The sequence below is a fragment of the Ruditapes philippinarum genome, unplaced genomic scaffold, assembly GCF_026571515.1.
Source record: "Ruditapes philippinarum isolate M1 unplaced genomic scaffold, ASM2657151v2 ctg3721_1_1_1_1, whole genome shotgun sequence".
Classification (NCBI taxonomy): Eukaryota; Metazoa; Mollusca; class Bivalvia; order Venerida; family Veneridae; genus Ruditapes; species Ruditapes philippinarum.
In genome coordinates, this window is record NW_026857197.1 from 99,793 (window position 1) to 118,378 (window position 18,586).

An 18,586-nucleotide genomic window follows, 5' to 3' on the forward strand; every position below is an offset into this window, starting at 1 on the left:
GGTCGTTCTTACAGTGAAGTAGATGTGTTATCAGCAGCAAGTCAATGCAAATTATTCCAGTTTCAGTTTTTATTAAACCAAGGCATGTAATTAATATGCAACTGGTGATATGTTTAGAAACAAACGGACAAAAATTAACTAATATCACATAAAAGAATACAATTATGACTACCTCAATAAACGAAAATAGATCATCTTGTTCAGTTTCAACTACTGAATTTTAGTGGAATGTTTTATCACAACTATTCATTAATCTGTCAAGTTTTGAAATATTGGAATGACTATAAAAACTGGAAGTATAATCTCATTTAAGTGCGAGCATTCAAAAGGTAGTGACATTCATCGCCAATAGCTTGCTGCGGACATAAGGAACAGAATCTATTATTATGATCAATGGTCAAATATCTGCCCTTTTCAATGGGTAAGGGCCTAGTACTAAATTTACATAAATATTTGCCTATGTCAGATGTTACTACATATAGATATTTTTCTAAAGAAAGAGTATTTATATATATGTACGATACAATAAGTACTTAGAAGATGTATCAGTAGTACAATGCCAATCTTGTAAAAATTGATCATGTAGTCTAAGCTTCACAATACTTTTAATGTTATAATATTATCTACTTTCTGTAGATGAAAATATTCTGACATACCAAGATTATTGAGAGTTTCTTTTACAAATGTTGTCCATTCAGAATCACTGTTTTATACAGAAGTTTACATAGCATTAATAATTTGACGACAGAAACACAAACCACTTGCTTACCTTTGCAAGACCAATGGTAATATGCCCAATTCACCATTAACCATACAATAAGCCGTATTCAAAACAAACATACAAAAACACAATTGAAATTTCTTTAAAATTTTAAAACCGTAAATAAAATTTTAAGACCGTAAACCATGCTGGAAGGGGGCTCATTGTGCTCATTAAAGTAGGTTTGAGACAATGGTGTGCTTCATTAATTTAAAAAAAAAATGCAATGAATATATTTTTTTCCGTTTGTTTGGTTTTTTTTTTGGGTTTTTTATCTCGTGGAGATATGTATATAGGGGTATTGCTGGATAGAAGGGGAAGAAACAGTTCATTGTAAGTTAATTGTAAGGCAGTGCCATTATCTACCATACTCATGATAAAATGGACTTGAAAAAGGGAATCTTTTTTAGAAATAGGGGGAAAATATATACTCTTTGAGGAGAGGAAGCGGGAGAATTTCGGCCCTAAATTGATACTTAATTTAAGCATTGTAAATGATGTAAATGATATAAGCCTATCTCTTCCAGGTGTAGACTTAAAACATTTTTTGTTTACTGGTGCTTTTTACTTTTCTTTCCGATCACTGGGACCGATACCCGTTTCTAAAGAATAGTTAAATGAGGGCGGGTACTATTTCGCTGCCGAGTTACTTTAATTGTAAATGAAGGAGTTCAAAGGACCTTAATATGTAAATACAATTTGGGGTCAATTTATATACAAGTTGAGAACAAGGTTGCTATACGCAATATATTGCGATACATTGTAGTTTGAACACCCCTATGTTTCACTACAATAGACGATATTAGACTCAAACAAATGATATGTATACACGTTACTGATCAAACCGACAGTTTTGCCGATTTTTGAGCGTTTTTTAAACAGGAATTTTAAAATGTCTATGGTCATGCAGTCATCTGATGTCATTCAAAAACACAGTGACTATATTTTTGATTGACCTATAATTAGTAGTTACAGTAAAAATGTGTTACAGTCATGTTCACTGCCCATGTTGGCTTGAATTATAGTCAGAATTTTATTCATGATGAACAAGTTTTGTAAGTTCTAAACGTTCAAAATAGGTACGAACAGCACGTTTCAAGTATGTTTTTCTCCTCTTTTTTCCATTTTAACACGCTTATAGGAGAGTAGATAGGACAGATAGGAGAGTAGAGTTCATTATATTACGATAATGCATGTCAGAGAAAAGGAATGCTTTCACGTTATTTGAACTCAAATATTACGTCAGTAAACCAAATCAACTTTTTTTTCTTCAATTCTCTATTTATTAGCATGTTAGAATGGAAATAGATATTCATTTATCATGTGTATATACGATAAACCGGGAATCATTATATTACAATATAATGATTCCCGGTTTATCGTATATATGTCTTTTTAATGTTTTAATTAATAACTCACACCTAACGGGCTTCGTGATTATTTTTCTGCGCAACAGAGCTCGGACCGAATATTATTCTACAACAACGTACTCAAAATTAAAATCTGTTTCCTTATTAAGACCAAACACGGACCGTTTTCTCACTGTTGCACATAATCATGTTAAATCTAGCAGCTGTAAACATGCTGAATATAACTTAAGTAAGGATACAACAAGTAAAATGGTTTCCTGCGGTGAACATTTTAATGATATAAAGATATTTCATTTAACCATTTTCAACATTATTTGGGGCGGGGGGACAAATAAACGTTTGTATAAGGAATATAGTTGATAATTGAATAAACGATCGTTATATAAGAAGGTCTTTGGAAACTGGTGACCGTTGAAGACCGGAGAAGGTCGAATTTCTTTTTAAGAAAATAATTAAATAGGCCTACCATTTTATGAATTATTCAGAGCAAAAAATATACACAAGTAAACAAGTAAGTAAACACACAAGTTTAAGCAGAAAATATCTCTATTTATTATGGCAGATGCCACTACGAATATTTTAATTTTGTAGATTTTCAGTATAAACAATTTATTTATTTATTTGTTTGTAAAATTTGAGATAGATATTAAAGAAACATTGATAATTTTCAAACACATCATTCAAGTTTTTCCACCTTAAACGGTAAAATAATTATAGAGAACTAGAAATATCACGCAATAGTTTTTTGTTCTTAATTAGGTGTAATTCGGACTAATTCCCTACAGGTAAATCCGTAATGTACCGGCAAACGTTATTTAGCTAGGTTTTCGAAAAGGTCAATTAACCAATCATGTACGGTTTACAGATCACATGCGCCTCCATGTACCGAAAACAGGTCACGTGCTCCTCCATGCCTCAAAAGTTAAACGCGTACCAATACCCTCCAGACCGCAGGGAATAAGTTAATAGGGCAATAGAGAAGTGGACGAACGTTATTCAAAGGCAAAGATCAGCTGGTCTTTCTTTTCTGCATAGGAGACATGTTCATTATTGAATCAATAACTGATCCACGTGTGTCTATACAAGTTTTCAACAATATTATTAATGACGTACTTTCAAAACATGCACCTAAATTGGTTTAATGAAGAAATAAAACATGCATTCAATTTTTGGAAGAGACTACAAATGTAGTTACAGAAGGCTAATAAACAGTTTGAAAAGTTTAAAATGATACGAAATAAGGTTTCGTAAATGATTAAAAAAGCAAAAAGAATATTTACAATCAGGCTATAAAGGAAAATAAAAGTGCACGTTTTATTTGGAAAAATATAAAGAAAATATTACAAACAATAGCACCATAGACGAGCGCATTGTTTTACCAGCTAAGTTGGTAAATAATCATAATGAAGAGATCAAAATATGCTAAATAAACATTTAACTAATATAGTCAATATAATCAATAAAACATTATAATTAAGTAGAATCAAATTCCAGACATCTCAAAGAGTTAATTAACGATAAAATGGATGCTAATGATGTTTTTGTCATTGAACCTATTATACCATTTGAAGTTCAAAAACATACACAAATGTATTTTTAAATAAAATGTGCCTAAATGAACTTGTTTGGACGGCATTGGTCCAAATATTTTGTGATGACCACATCACTTTGCATTAACAGTTCTATTAATACTGGCTTATTGTCCTTGACTCTCTCAAAGAAGCTTATGTTCTACTGATATTCAAAGGTGGTCTACTGATATTCAAAGGTGGCCTACTGATATTCAAAGGTGGCGATAAAGAAAATCCAAGCAACTACATGCCCATATCTATTCTGTCTACAATTTCCAAGATATTGGAAGACTCATTGCAAATCAAGTACAATCCTTCTTTAAGAAATCAAACATCATTCATGTAACTCAGTACCATTCATGTCACACAGCACTAATTCGGTCTTGAAAGCATGATATAGATGCTGGTAAATATTTTCTTTAGTCAAAAATTTTGAACAATAGAGATACTGGAAGTTGTCCGAATCTGTATAAATTAGTTTTAAGTGAAAAAAACCCCAGCTTTGATTGCTTGTTCCGACAATGTTTTTGACACATATACCATGATAGTCTAGACGAAAACACTATTCTTAAATATTTACAGTAAGACGTTACTTGTATATTATCTACGCCATAGAACCATTTTTCATAAGCACGCAGGTAACCACCATTCCTGAAGACAACGACCTTTGTTTTTTCGAGATTAATTTTTAGATTCCAATTATCACAGTAAGACTATCACCGATTAATCATTCTCTGAAGTTCGGCAATTAGAACTAAATCGTCAGTGAATATTCGTTTTAATTCTAATGAGACACCATGGCAACCATCACTAACATAATTATTTAGGTCATTTAATAATAGAGAAAATAATAACGGTGATAACGTACACCTCTGCCTTACACCAACGGGCATTCAAAACCTTCTGTTAGTCCAGATGGGGATTTAACTCTTTAATGTCATGATGTAATGATTTGATCATTTTTAAAAACTTTGAACTAACATTATTACAGCATAGTTTATTATATAGAGCCTGTCTATTTATTCGGTCAAACGCTTTTTCGAAATCAACAAATTAAGCATAAAAATGACCTTGAGGTTTTTGTAGATATCTGGTTATTAGAGAACACAGGCAAATATATATTATTTGTATATTTTTATAATAACTTGTCATCGAATTACCAAATTGAAGCACCTTATTCAAAACTTAACTAAAAAATAGCATTATTGAGGCGTATATCTTATTATTTGACAGATGAAATGAAACAGTTATATATATAATGTCAAATTTTGACTGTGTGGGGCAAAGAAAATGTAAGGTGTAAAATACAAAGAGCTGCACGGATTATTTTAAACAAAATGTTATTATATTTATTATACATGTATATTTGTTAAAATATTTGTAAATGAAAATTGTATAAATGAAAATTAAAATCTAAAAGGAGCGTTTGTCAAAAAAGTATTAGGACAAAATCTTAACGAAATACTAGGTAGTTGTTATATTTTTTCATGATTATCATTATTATTATTATTATTATTATTATTTATTATTATTATTATTATTATTATTATTATAATTATTATTATTACAAATATCGTTGGTTTCATATAAACTGTGTGACGGACGAAATCGAATGAGGACTGAGGGAAACATGCTGAGATTTTATAGCCGGAAATTCAGGGCCTGATTCACGGGTTGATTGTAATGACTATTTGAGCGCACTAGAGGCGTGCTTCACGGTGATTGTAATGACGGCCTGAACGCACTAGATATGTGCTTCACGGGGTGATTGTAATGACTATCTGAACGCACTAGAGGCGTGCTTCACGGGGTGATTGTAATGACGATCTGAACGCACTAGAGGCGTGCTTCACGGGGTGATAGTAATGACTATCTGAACGCACTAGAGGCGTGCTTCACGGGGTGATTGTAATGACTATCTGAACGCACTAGAGGCGTGCTTCACGGGGTGATTGTAATGACTATCTGAGCGCACTAGAGGCGTGCTTCACGGGGTGATTGTAATGACGATCTGAACGCACTAGAGGCGTGCCTCACGGGGTGAATGTAATGACGATCTGAACGCACTAGAGGCGTTGTTCACGAGTTGAATGTAATGACGATCTGAACGCACTATATGCGTGCCTCCAGGGGTGATTGTAATAACGATCTGAACGCACAAGAGGCGTGCTTCACGGGGGAAATGTAATAACGATCTGAGCGCACTAGAGGCGTGCTTCAGGGGGTAAATGTAATGACGATCTAAGCGCACTAGAGGCGTGCTTCACGAAGGTGGAGCGGTGGCCTAGTGGTTAAGGTGTCTGCCCCTCAACCCAGAGATCATGGGTTCGAGCCCTACCCGGGTCACGACCATGTTTCAGTACTGGTTGGTTCCAGGAAGCGGACTCGAAAGTGATTAATATAAGTTGCAAGAACTTGTTTCGCAATCGAGCTTAAATAAATATGTTTAAACCAAGCTTCACGGAGTGATTGTAATGACGATTTGAACGCACTAGAGGCGTGCTTCACGGGGGATTGAAATGACGATTTGAGCGCACCGTGAGGCGTGCTTCACGGTGATTGTAATGACGATTTGAACGCACTGAATGCCTGATTCACGGTGATTGTAATGACGATCTGAGCGCACTAGGAGCCTGATTCACAGTGATTGTAATAACGATTTGAACGCACTAGAGGCGGGTTGAACGGTGAATATAATGACTATCTGAGCGCACAGAGGGGTGATTCACGGTGAGTAAAATGACGATCTGAAGCACTAGAGACGTGCTTCACGGGGTGAATGTAATGGAGATCTGAACGCACTAAAGGCGTGCTTCACGGGGTGAATGTAATGACAATCTAAGCGCAATAGAGGCGTGCTTCACGGTGATTGTAATGACAATCTGAATAACTTAGAGGCGTGCTTAATTGGGTGAATTTAATAACGATCTGAACGCAATAGAGGCGTATTTCACGGTGATTGTAATGACGATCTGAATAAATTAGAGGCGTGGTTCAAGGGGTGAATGTAATTACGATCTGAACGCACTAGAGGCGTGCTTCACGGGGTGAATTTAATGACTATCTGAGCGCAATAGAGGAGTGCTTCACGGAGTGAATGTAATGACAATCTTAACGCACAAGAGGCGTGCTTCAAGGGGTGAATGTAATGACAATCTGAGCGCAATAGAGGCGTGGTTCACGGTGATGATAATGACAATCTGAAAAAAAACTAGTGGCGTGCTTCACGGGGTGAATGTATTGACTATCTGAGTGCAATAGAGGCCTGCTTCACGGGGTGAATGTAATGACAATCTGAATGCACAATATGCGTGCTTCAAGGGGTGAATGTAATGACAATCTGAGCGCAATAGATGCGTGCTTCACGGTGATGGTAATGACAATCTGAGTAAACTCGACGCGTGCTTCACGGGGGAATGTAATGACTATCTGAGCGCAATAGAGGCGTGCTTCATGGGGTGAATGTAATGACTATCTGAACGCACTACAGGCGTGCTTCAAGGGGTGAATGTAATGACAATCTGAGCGCAATAGAGGCGTGCTTCATGGTGATGGTAATGACAATCTGAATAAACTAGAGGCGTGCTTCACGGGGTGAATGTAATGATTTTTTTTTTTTTTTTTTTTTTTTTTTTTTTTTTTTATTGATCAAATATAAACATTGTATTTACAGCATGGGTATATAAACATATAACTATAAATGAATTCAAAGTAAAAAACAGAACATATCATAAAAGAAAATTAATTCATTAATTCATTTTACATACTACACTCATTCATCTGCACTCTCTCACTGCAGTCTGCGCTTTTGATATTGTTATTGATCATATCTATTCATCTTTTCAGTCATTTACTTATCTCTAAAGCCATTTTAAGCGGGGTAAAAATATAATAGTTTGATGTGTAGTTTTTGTATTGGTCAATACAGCCTAAAAGTTTAAGTCTGCATATATGTAGAGAATAATAATAATAATAGTAATAATAATTATAATAAAAGTAATAATAATTATAAGAAGAAGAAAACAACAATATTGTGTTAATCTGCATAAAGGAAAATTAGATAAGAATTCCACGCAGAATTAAAGGTTTCAACATTGTTATTTATCATTGCAGTCTCTTTTTCAATGTCGTAACAATATGTTATATATTTTTTAGCTCCAAAAAACTGTGGGAATACTCTTTTTGCATTCTACATTGATAAATATACATCTTAAAGTAAATTAAAATTAGATTTTTAGTTTTTTGATAAAGGACTTTCATCTGTTAAGCCAAAAATCATTTCGTCTGCAGTTAATGACGGAAAAAATATTCTTTTTTGTTTTTTGAAATAGATATCAATGATGTCCTTTACAAAACTACATTGCCAAAACAAATGTTCGATAGTTTCGTTTTCATTTTTACAAAAGGTACAAAGAGGATTATCATTATATTTAATTTTATGTAAATAATAGTTAGTGCCAATTATTCTATGAATAATCCTAATCTGAAACCACTGTATCCTAGAATCTTTTGTTATTTTTAAATGGCATTTCGTAAATTTCTTTCCATTTACTTTCCTCAAAATGAAGATCAAGCTTTTTCATCCAGGTTGCTTTACTTGTTGGTTGTGTGTTATTAGTATTCAATAAATTGTAAGTCTGTTTTGATCCTTTATTGTTAATAATTATGTTTTTTAGATAAGGAGGCAATTTTGGTCCACAAGTTTTTTTTACGTCATTCATACTAAAATTAAATTTTGTCATCATTTCATTTATCATATTTTTAATTCCATGAAAGATTAAAAAGTTTGCATTAAGCCTGAATATATTATTAAAATCTTCTAATGAGAAGAAAAGCACCGTAAGAATCAAACATATCTCCGATATAATATACACCGGCTTTAAACCATGAATTAAGAAAATATACTTTTATTGCCAATTAGTAATTTATCGTTATAAAACAATGGTAGTTCTGCGAAAGATTCGTTATTTATAGGATACTTATCTATATATGTAGAAAAGCATTAAAAGTGTCCTTCCAAAAAACGTTTGAAATGCTTTTTTGCAATTTTTATCTATGTAATGTTTTCCACAGTGAAATAATTTTTGCATATCAAATTCATTTATAATAATTTTTTCCAACAGGCATCGCTAAATCATTCTTTTGAACGCAGCTTATCTTTAAAGCCATTATAAAAGCATCTAAGTTTAACATTTTTTAAACCTCCCTCTGAATAGTCCTTAACCATAACAGTATTTTTTATTTTAACATTTCCTTGCCATATAAAATCATAAAACATATTGTTAAGTTTATTTATCATGTTCTGAGGTGGTGATGGTAGGGCTATAAAAGATGGTTTAAAATTGAAATTAAAAGCGTTTTGATAACTGCGATTTTTCCTATTGGAGTGAGAATTCTCCTTTTCAATGATTTATTAAATTTTGAATCTTAATTAATTTATCTTCATAGTTTATATGTATCATTTGTTTCAAATTTACATCAAAAATTATGCCCAGCATTTTGAAATTATGTTGGTTCCATGATAATTTCCATCGTGTTTTTATACTATTTGATGAGTATTTATTTTTGCCTATCCAAATTACTTTTGTTTTATCAAAGTTTACATTTAGTCCAGATATATGAGCAAATTTCGAATAACACATCAAGTGCCTGATTTAAGGAATTGCTTGACCCGTCCAATATTTAAAGTTGTATCATCCGCAAAATTGAGATAATTTATGTTCTAAATTATTTATCTTTATACCTTTTATTTCTTTACAGTTTCTTATCTTAAGAGAGAGAATTTCAGCACATAAAATAAAGATGTAACAAGAAAGCGGGTCTCCTTGTCTGCAGCCTCTACCTATTGTTTACAAAAATTTGACAGAAATCCACATTGACTTACAGCAGACTGTGCGTCTTTATAAAAAATATTAAACCATCGTTTTAATAGAAATTCCAAAATTAAAATAAGACAATGTTTTTTTGAACAAAATGACCAGGACAAAGAATCAAAAAGCTTTTTTCTAAAATCAATTAAAAGAAGAAGAACCAGGGATATCTTTCTCTTCAGTATAATGCATAATGTCGTATATAAGTCTTGAATTTTCTCTCCAATATATCTACCCTTAATAAATCCGGTTTGATCTTTGCTAATTAATTTGTTTAAAGTTTTTTTAATTCTATTTGCAATGACTCCAGAAGCAATTTTATAAAACTGTATTTAAAAGAGTTATGGGTCTCCAATTTTTTTTTAAAAAATTCTTTTGGTTTATTGTCTTTAGGAATACATGTAATTATTCCCTGTGTTTGAGTTATGGGAAAGTTTGCCCTGATTCATATGCGTTATTAATAGCTCTAACGACAAAAACTCCTATCTTTTCCAAAAAACTTTGTAAAAATCTGCGCTGAAACCAGAAGATCCTGGACTTTTATTTATTTTTTCATGTTATGTAAAACTAAAGTTGCTTCATGATAGTTTATTTGACCTTCTAAAGCATTTGACTCTGTTGGACTTAAAACAGGTGCTTCTATGTTTGAAATAAAATTTTCAAAGGAATCGTCATTTTCATTGTGTATTTTTGCCATAAATAGGTTTTGATAATATTTTTCTAATTCATTGAGAATTGCTGTTTGTTCTTTAACAATTGTTCCGTCATCCTTTTGAATTTTATAAATAGTTTTAGAAGTGTAATTTTTTTTTCTCTAAGCTGCAAAAGTACTGTGAAGGTTTTTCACCTTCAAGAATCCACTTAACTCTAGAACGAATAAGATAGCCCTGTAATTGCGAATCATTTAAGTTATGAAAGCTCTGTTTGAAGGTCCCGAAGGTGCGTCATTTTATCTTCAGTTAAATCGGCTTCTAAATCATTTATATTTCTTTAAATGATATTTTCTTTGTTTAAAATTAGTTTTTCTTCTTTACATAACTACTATATGATATAGATTTCCCTCGCAGTTCCATTAAAAGAGTTTCTAAAAACAATTGATCATTTATTGTAAATTGAATTTCATTATCTGGAAATTTCAGTAATGTTGTTAAAATTATAAACTGGTAATGCATATTGTATTTTTATTTCGTCAATTTTTCGTTTATAGTATTTAAATAGTTAATGTTCCTTTAATAATGAATTGTTGTGTTTCCACAAGCCCTTTGCCATGTTTAAAATCGTCTAACTTTAAGTTTAATTATTACAATGGAATGGTCTGATTGGTAGCTTGTAGTTATGGAAAACATTTTCTTACAAAAGTGGGACAAAGTTGAAGTTATTAAGAAGAAATCTAGTCTTGCTTGCTGAAGAGGCGTGCGTTTACGCCATGTATATCGTCTTAAAGTTGGATTAAACTCTCTAAACGGGTCAACCATATCTCTTTGACCAATATTAATCAAAACCGTATCTCTAGCTTTACTGTTATTAATATTTTTATAGTTAAAGTAGTCTTTTAATGGGTCTAAAACTAAATTGTAATCACCACATAATAAATATGAATCATTCTCTATCCTGTCAATTAAACTGAATATTTCATTAAAAAATTCGGGTTTATCAGTATTTGGGCCATATAAATTTACTAGAGTAATCTTCTGCCCTTCAATGGTTAAGTCTAATACTATAAAATTTAAATGAATGTAATGATTATCAGAACGCAATAGAGGCGTGCTTCACGGGATGAATGTAATGACTATCTGAGCACAATAGAGGTGAGCTTCTAGGTGTTGGTAATGACAATCTGAATAAACTAGAGGCGTGCTTCACGGGGTGAAAGTAATGTCTATCTGAGTGCAATAGAGGCGTGATTCATGGGGTGAATGCAATGACAATCTGAACGCAATAGAGGTCTGCTTCACGGTGATGGTAATGACAATCTGAATAAACTAGAGGCGTGCTTCACGGGGTGAAAGTAATGTCTATCTGAACGCACTAGAGGCGTGCTTCACGGGATGAATGTAATGACTATCTGAGCACAATAGAGGTGAGCTTCTAGGTGTTGGTAATGACAATCTGAATAAACTAGAGGCGGTGCTTTCAACGGGGTGAAAGTAAGTCTTATCTGAGTGCAATAGAGGCGTGATTCATGGGGTGAATGCAATGACAATCTGAACGCAATAGAGGTCGGTGCTTCACGGTGGATGGTTTAATGACAATCTGAATAAAAACTTAGAGGCGTGCTTTCACGGGGGTTTGAAAGTAAATGTCTATCTGAACCGCCACTAGAGGCGTGCTTCACGCGGATGAATGTAATGGGACTATCTGAGCACAATAGAGGTGAGCTTCTAGGTGTTTGGTAATGACAATCTGAATAAACTAGAGGGCGTGCTTCACGGGGTGAAAGTAATTGTCTATCTGAGTGCAATAGAGGCGTGATTCATGGTCAGTGAATGCAATGACAAATTCTGAACGCAATTAGAGGATCGCTTCACGGTGATGGGTAATGACAATCTCTGAATAAAACTAGAGGCGTGCTTTCACGGGGTGAATGTAATGACTATCTGAGCGGCAATAGAGGCGTGCTTCACTGGGTGAATGTAATGACAATCTGAACGCACTAGAGGCGTGCTTCAAGGGGTGAATGTAATGTCAATCTGAGCACAATAGAAGCGTGATTCACGGAGTGATTGTAATGACGATCAGAACGCACTAGAGGCGTGCTTCACGGTGATTGTAATGACTATCTGAGCGCACTAGAGGCGTGTTTCACGGGATGAATGTAATGACTATCTGAACGCAGTCGAGGCGTCCCTCACGGGGCGAATGTAATGACGATCTGAACGCACTAGAGGCATGCTTAACGGGGTAACTGTAATGACTATCTGATCGCACTAAAGGCGTGATTCACGGCGTGATTATAATGACAATCAGAACGCACTAGAGGCGTGATTTACAGGGTGAATGTAATGACTATCTGAACACACGAGGGTTTTGATTCACGATAGAATGTAATAACGATCTGAATACACAAGAGGCGTGCTTCAAGAGGTGAATATAATGAAAATTTGAGCGCACTAGAGGCGTGTTTCACGGTGAGTGTAATGACGATCTGAATAAACTACAGGCGTGCTTTACGGGGTGAATGTAGCAACGATCTGAACGCACTAGAGGCGTGCTTCACAGTGAATGTAATGACTATCTGAGCGCTTGAGAGGCCTGCTTCACGGGGTGAATGTAATGACTATTTGAGCGCACAAGCGTCGTGCCTCACGGTGTGAATTTTATGACGACCTGAACGCACTAGAGGCGTGCTTCACGGAGTGACTGTATCGACAATCAGAACGCACTAGAGGCGTAATTCTCGGGGTGAATGTAATGACTATCTGAACGCACTAGAGACGTGATTCACGGTAGAATGAAATGACGATCTGAATGCACTAGAGGCGTGCTTCAAGAGGTGAATGTAATGACAATATGAGCGCACTAGAGGCGTGTTTCATGGTGATTGAAATGACGATCTGAACAAACAACAGGCGTGCTTTACGGGGTGAATGTAATAACACTCTGAACGCACTAGAGGCGTGCTTCACAGTGAATTAATGACTATATATCTGAGCGCACTAGAGGCGTGTCTCAAGGGGTGATTGTAATGAATATCTGAACGCACTAGAGGCGTACTTCACTGACTGAATGTTATGACGATCTGAGCGCATTTTAGAGGTGTGCTTCCCGGTGTGAATGAAATAACGACCTAAACGCACTAGTTGCGTGCTTCACAGTGAATGAAATGACTATCTTAGCGCACTAAAGGCGTGCTTCACGGGGTGAATGTAATGACTATTTGAACGCACTAGAGGTGTGATTCAAGGAGTGAAATTAATGACAATCTTGGCGCACTAGAGGCGTGCTTCACGGTGTGATTGTAATGACGATCTGAATGAACAAGAGGCGTGCCTCACGGGTTGAATGTAATGACAAACTGAATGCACTAGAGGCGTGATTCACGGGATGAATGTAATGAAGATCTGAACGCACTATAGAGGCGTGCCTCAAGGGGTGATTGTTATGACGATCTAAACGCACTAGAGGCGTTCCTCACGGTGATTTTTATGACGATCTGAACTCACTAGAGGCGTTTTTTCACGTTGATTGTAATGACTATCTGAACGCACTAGAGGCGTGCCTACAGTGATTTTAGACGATTTAACCATTAGAGGCGGTTTCACGGGGTATTTTTAAAGATATCTGAGCGCACTAGAGGAACGCATCACGGCGATTGTTATGACGATCTGATCGCAATAGAGGCGTGTTTCATGGTGAATGTAATTACTATCAGAACGCACTAGAGGCGTGCTTCAAGGGGTGAATGTAATTACGATCTGAACGCACTAGAGGCGTGTTTCTCGGGATGAATATAATGACGATTTGAACGCACTAAAGGCGTGTTTACGGGTGAATTTATATGTGAGCGACAGAGGGTTCCTCACGGGGGATTGTTAATTATGACGTTTAACGCCTTGGCGGGTTTTTCCGGGGTGATTTTAATGACGATTTAACCACTTAAGTCGGCTTCAGGGGATTTTAATGACTTTGAACGCACAAGAGGCGTGTTTTTCCCCTGATTGTAAAGATATCGAAGCTTAAAGGGCATGCTTCATGGGGTGATAGTAAATTAGTAATGACTGAGACGTGCTTCACGCTAATTGTAATGACGATCTGAACGCACTAGAGGCGTGCCTAATGGAGTGATTGTAATGACTATCTGAACGCACTAGAGGCGTGCTTCACGGTTATTGTAATGTCTATCTGGGTGCACTAGAGGAGTGCTTCACGGGGTGAATGTAATGACGATCTGAACGCACTAAAAGCGTGCTTCACGGGGTGAATGTAATGACAATGTGAGCGCACTAGTGGCGTGCCTCATGGTGTGAATGTTATGACGATCTGAACACACTAGAGGCGTGTTTAACGGGGTGATTGTCATGACGATTTGAATGCACTTGAGTCGTGCTTCATGGTGATTTAATGACTATCTGACCTCAGTAGAGGGGTGCTTCACGCTGATTGTTATGACTATCCGAACGCATAAGGGGCGTGCTTCACGTGGTGATAGTAATGACCATCTGAACGCACTAGAGACGTGCTTCACGTTAATTGTAATGACGATCTGAACGCACTAGAGGCGTGCCTCATGGAGTGATTGTAATGACTATCTGAACGCACTAGAGGCGTGCTTCACGGTTATTGTAATGTCTATCTGGGCGCACTAGAGGCGTGCTTCACAGGGTGAATGTAATGAATATCTGAATGCACTAGAGACGTGCCTCACGGTGATTGTAATGACGATCTGAACGCACTAGAGGCGTGATTTATTGAGTGAATGGAAAGCCGGTCTGAAAGCACTAAAGGCGTGATTCACGGTTATTGTAATGTCTATCTGGGCGCACTAGAAGCGTGCTTTACAGTGAATGTAATGATTATCTGAATGCACTAGAGACGTGCCTCACGCTGATTGTAAAGATGATCTGAGCGCACTAGAAGCGTGATTCATTGAGTGAATGTAATGACAATCTGAACGCATTAGAGATGTGCTTCACGAGGTGAATGTAAGTACGATCTGAACGCACTAGAGGCATTTTTCAAAATGAATGTAATGATTATCTGAGTGTACTAGAGGTGTTATTCACGGAATGATTGTAATGACTATCTGAGCGCACTAGAACTGTGCTGTAAGGGGTGATTGTAATGACGGCCTGAATGCACTAGGGGCGTGCTTCATGGTGAATGTAATTACTATCTGAACGCACTAGGGGCGTGCTTCAAGGGGTGAATGTAATGACTATCTGAGCACTCTAGAGGCGTGCTTCACGGGGTGATTGTAATGACGATCTGAATGAACTAGAGGCGTCCCTCACGGGATGAATGTAATGACGATCTGAATGAACTAGAGGCATGCCCGACTGGGTGAATGTAATGATGATCTGAACGCACTAGAGGCGTTCTTCACGGTGAATATAATGACTATCTGAGCGCACTAGAGGCGTTCTTCACGGGATGAAGGTAATATATAACGATCTGAATGCACTAGAGGCATGTTTCACGGGAATAATTTTATAACGATCTGAATGCACTAGAGGCGTGTTTCACGGGGTGAATATAATGACGATCTTAACGCACTAGAGGCGTGCTTCACGGGATGAATGTAATGACTATTTGAGCGCTCTAGAGGCGTGCCTCACGGTGTGAATGTTATGACGATCTGAACGCACTAGAGGCTTGCGTCACGGGCTGACTGTAATAACGATCTGAACGTACTAGAGGTGTGCTTCACGGGGGTGACTGTAATGACTCTCTGAGCGCACTAGAGGCGTGATTTACGTTATGATTGTAATGACGATCTGAACGCACTTGAGGCGTGCTTCACGGGGTGACTGTTATGACTATCTGAGCGCACTAAAGGCGTGATTTACGGAGTGAATGTACTGACGATCTGAACACACTAGAGGCGTGCTTCAAGGGATGAATGTAATGCCTTTCTGAGCGCAATAGAGGTGTGCTTCACGGTGATTGTTATGACGATCCGAATAAACTAGAGGCGTGCTTTACGGGGTGAATGTAACGCACTAGAGGCGTGCTTCACAGTGAATGTAATGACTATGTCAGCGCACTAGTGGCGTGCTTCAAGGGGTGATTGTAATGACTATCTGAACGCACTAGACGCGTGCCTCTCGGTGATTCTCATGAACATCTGAACGCACTAGAGGCGTGATTCACGGGATGAATGTAATGACGATCTGAACGCACTAGAGGTGTGCTTCTTCACGGGGTGAATGTAATGACTTTCTGAACGCACTAGAGGCGTTCTTCTTGGTGAATGTAATTACTATCTGAACGCACCAGAGGCGTGCTTTAAGGGGTGAATGTAATGACTATCTGAGCGAACTAGAGGCGTGCTTCACGGGATGAATGTAATGACTATCTAAACGCACCAGAGGCGTGCTTCACGGTTATTGTAATGTCAATCTGGGCGCACTAGATGCGTGCTTCTCGGGGTGAATGTAATGATTATCTGAACGCACTAGAGGCGTTCCACGGTGATTGTAATGACTATCTGGGCGCACTAGAAGCGTGCCTCACGGGGTGAATTTAATGACGATCTGAACGCACTAGAGGCGTGCTTCACGGTGATTGTAATTACTATCTGAACGCACTAGAGGCGTGTTTCACGGGGTGAATGTAATGACGATCTGAGCGCACTAGAGGCGTGCTTCACGCAGATTGCAATGACTATACGAACGCACTATAGGCGTGCTTCACACTGATTGTAATGACGATCTGAACGCAGTAGAGGCGTGCTTCACGATTATTTTAATGACGATCTGAATGAACGAGAGGCGTGATGACCACGTGACCAGCATGTTTTAAACTGTCTGCGGACCGAAGTGAGTCAAATTTCCCTTCTGCCCTTTGAACATCTATATATTTACACACCTCCTCTATTGTTTGTGACAGGTCTATATTTTTCGGATAGACCTGTTTAAGCAAAAGAAAGTCCGTTATAAGGTCTATCTTTTGCACGTGCACAGGTCTGTTCTTGTCAGACAGACCCGGTCATAAAATACACGTGCATAAATAGACCTGCCAATCCGCAGACAAAGAAAACATGAAATGCAATCAAAAATTAAAAATTGAAATAAAATGTAAATGATTGCCATAATGTTCCTGTGTTACAAAATCGGGATACATTATTTAAATAATATCGATAATGTTTAATGAATGCACTGGGACGAAGAGTTTTTACTGCAATAGTAATCTAAGTGGTTCTTCTGTCATTAAGTTCACAATATAACAAAATGAATACTTCAAGTTCATATCTAGGAAACTATAGAAGTAATCACATCATACTTATCACGATTTTAAAATGTTAATAAAGTTATTAGTGATTTAGTATAAAAATATGATGAACGATCATATTTTATTCTAGAACACTTTATAATGTGCTATATACAATATGGTTTCGGTTCATGTATCTCACACTTGCCAACAATATACATATGTAAGTCTTTCGCGGTCTGCTGGGTATTCGGACATTGCCCTTCGGACAGTTGTCCCCTCGGAAGTTTGTCCCCTTTTTGCAGTGGCAAATTTGCCCCCTTATATCATTGGAAGGGGCGGACATTTGTCCCCTCCCCTTCCTGTTTGAAAAATGTAAAATATTTTATTGTTGAATTGTTTGCTACCAAAATTCATCGCCTATTGTCGAAATTTCACTGTGCTTAAATACACAATTTTAAGCTCTTGCGCAAATTTGTGAAAGTCAAAGTAGCATCCATAACTAAATGAACTATAATGTTCCCATTGACATACAAAAAATATATACACGAAATGTCAAATGACAAGTGACAACAGCAAAAAAGGGGCAAAGACCCCGTGGGGGGGGGGGACGGTCCTAGAATTTGCATTGTCTGATACGAAGTACTATCAAAATAATTATTCATTCTTTAACATACCTTCCATAACAGACCTATTCACTTTATTATTGACAAATTGCACATTTAGCTTTTTTGGTTATTAATTTTAAAGGGAAAAGCAAACTTTTTAAGTTAAATGCAAAATGGATATTGTATTTAAGCAGAACGTTGTCAAAAGCTTACCTGTATATGCGTTGTGTTAAAAATAATATTTGTGCATTACAACAAATGCTTCGGATCAGGCATTTCTCAAGCCAATATAGTTGTTTGATATCGGCTTCGTACATCGCTCTTTCTGTTTAGGAAAGACCTGGCCACGAATTTCATGAAACACCCTGAGAGCGCGTATATATATTCTATATAACATTTCTTTTTATTTACCAACAAAGAATGAGAACGATTACATTAAAAAGAAAAGATAGATAATAATATAAACATCTGACACTGATGTACAATTATATACGACATAATATTTCAAACCTTTACAGCATCGGTGGCACAGAGGTGA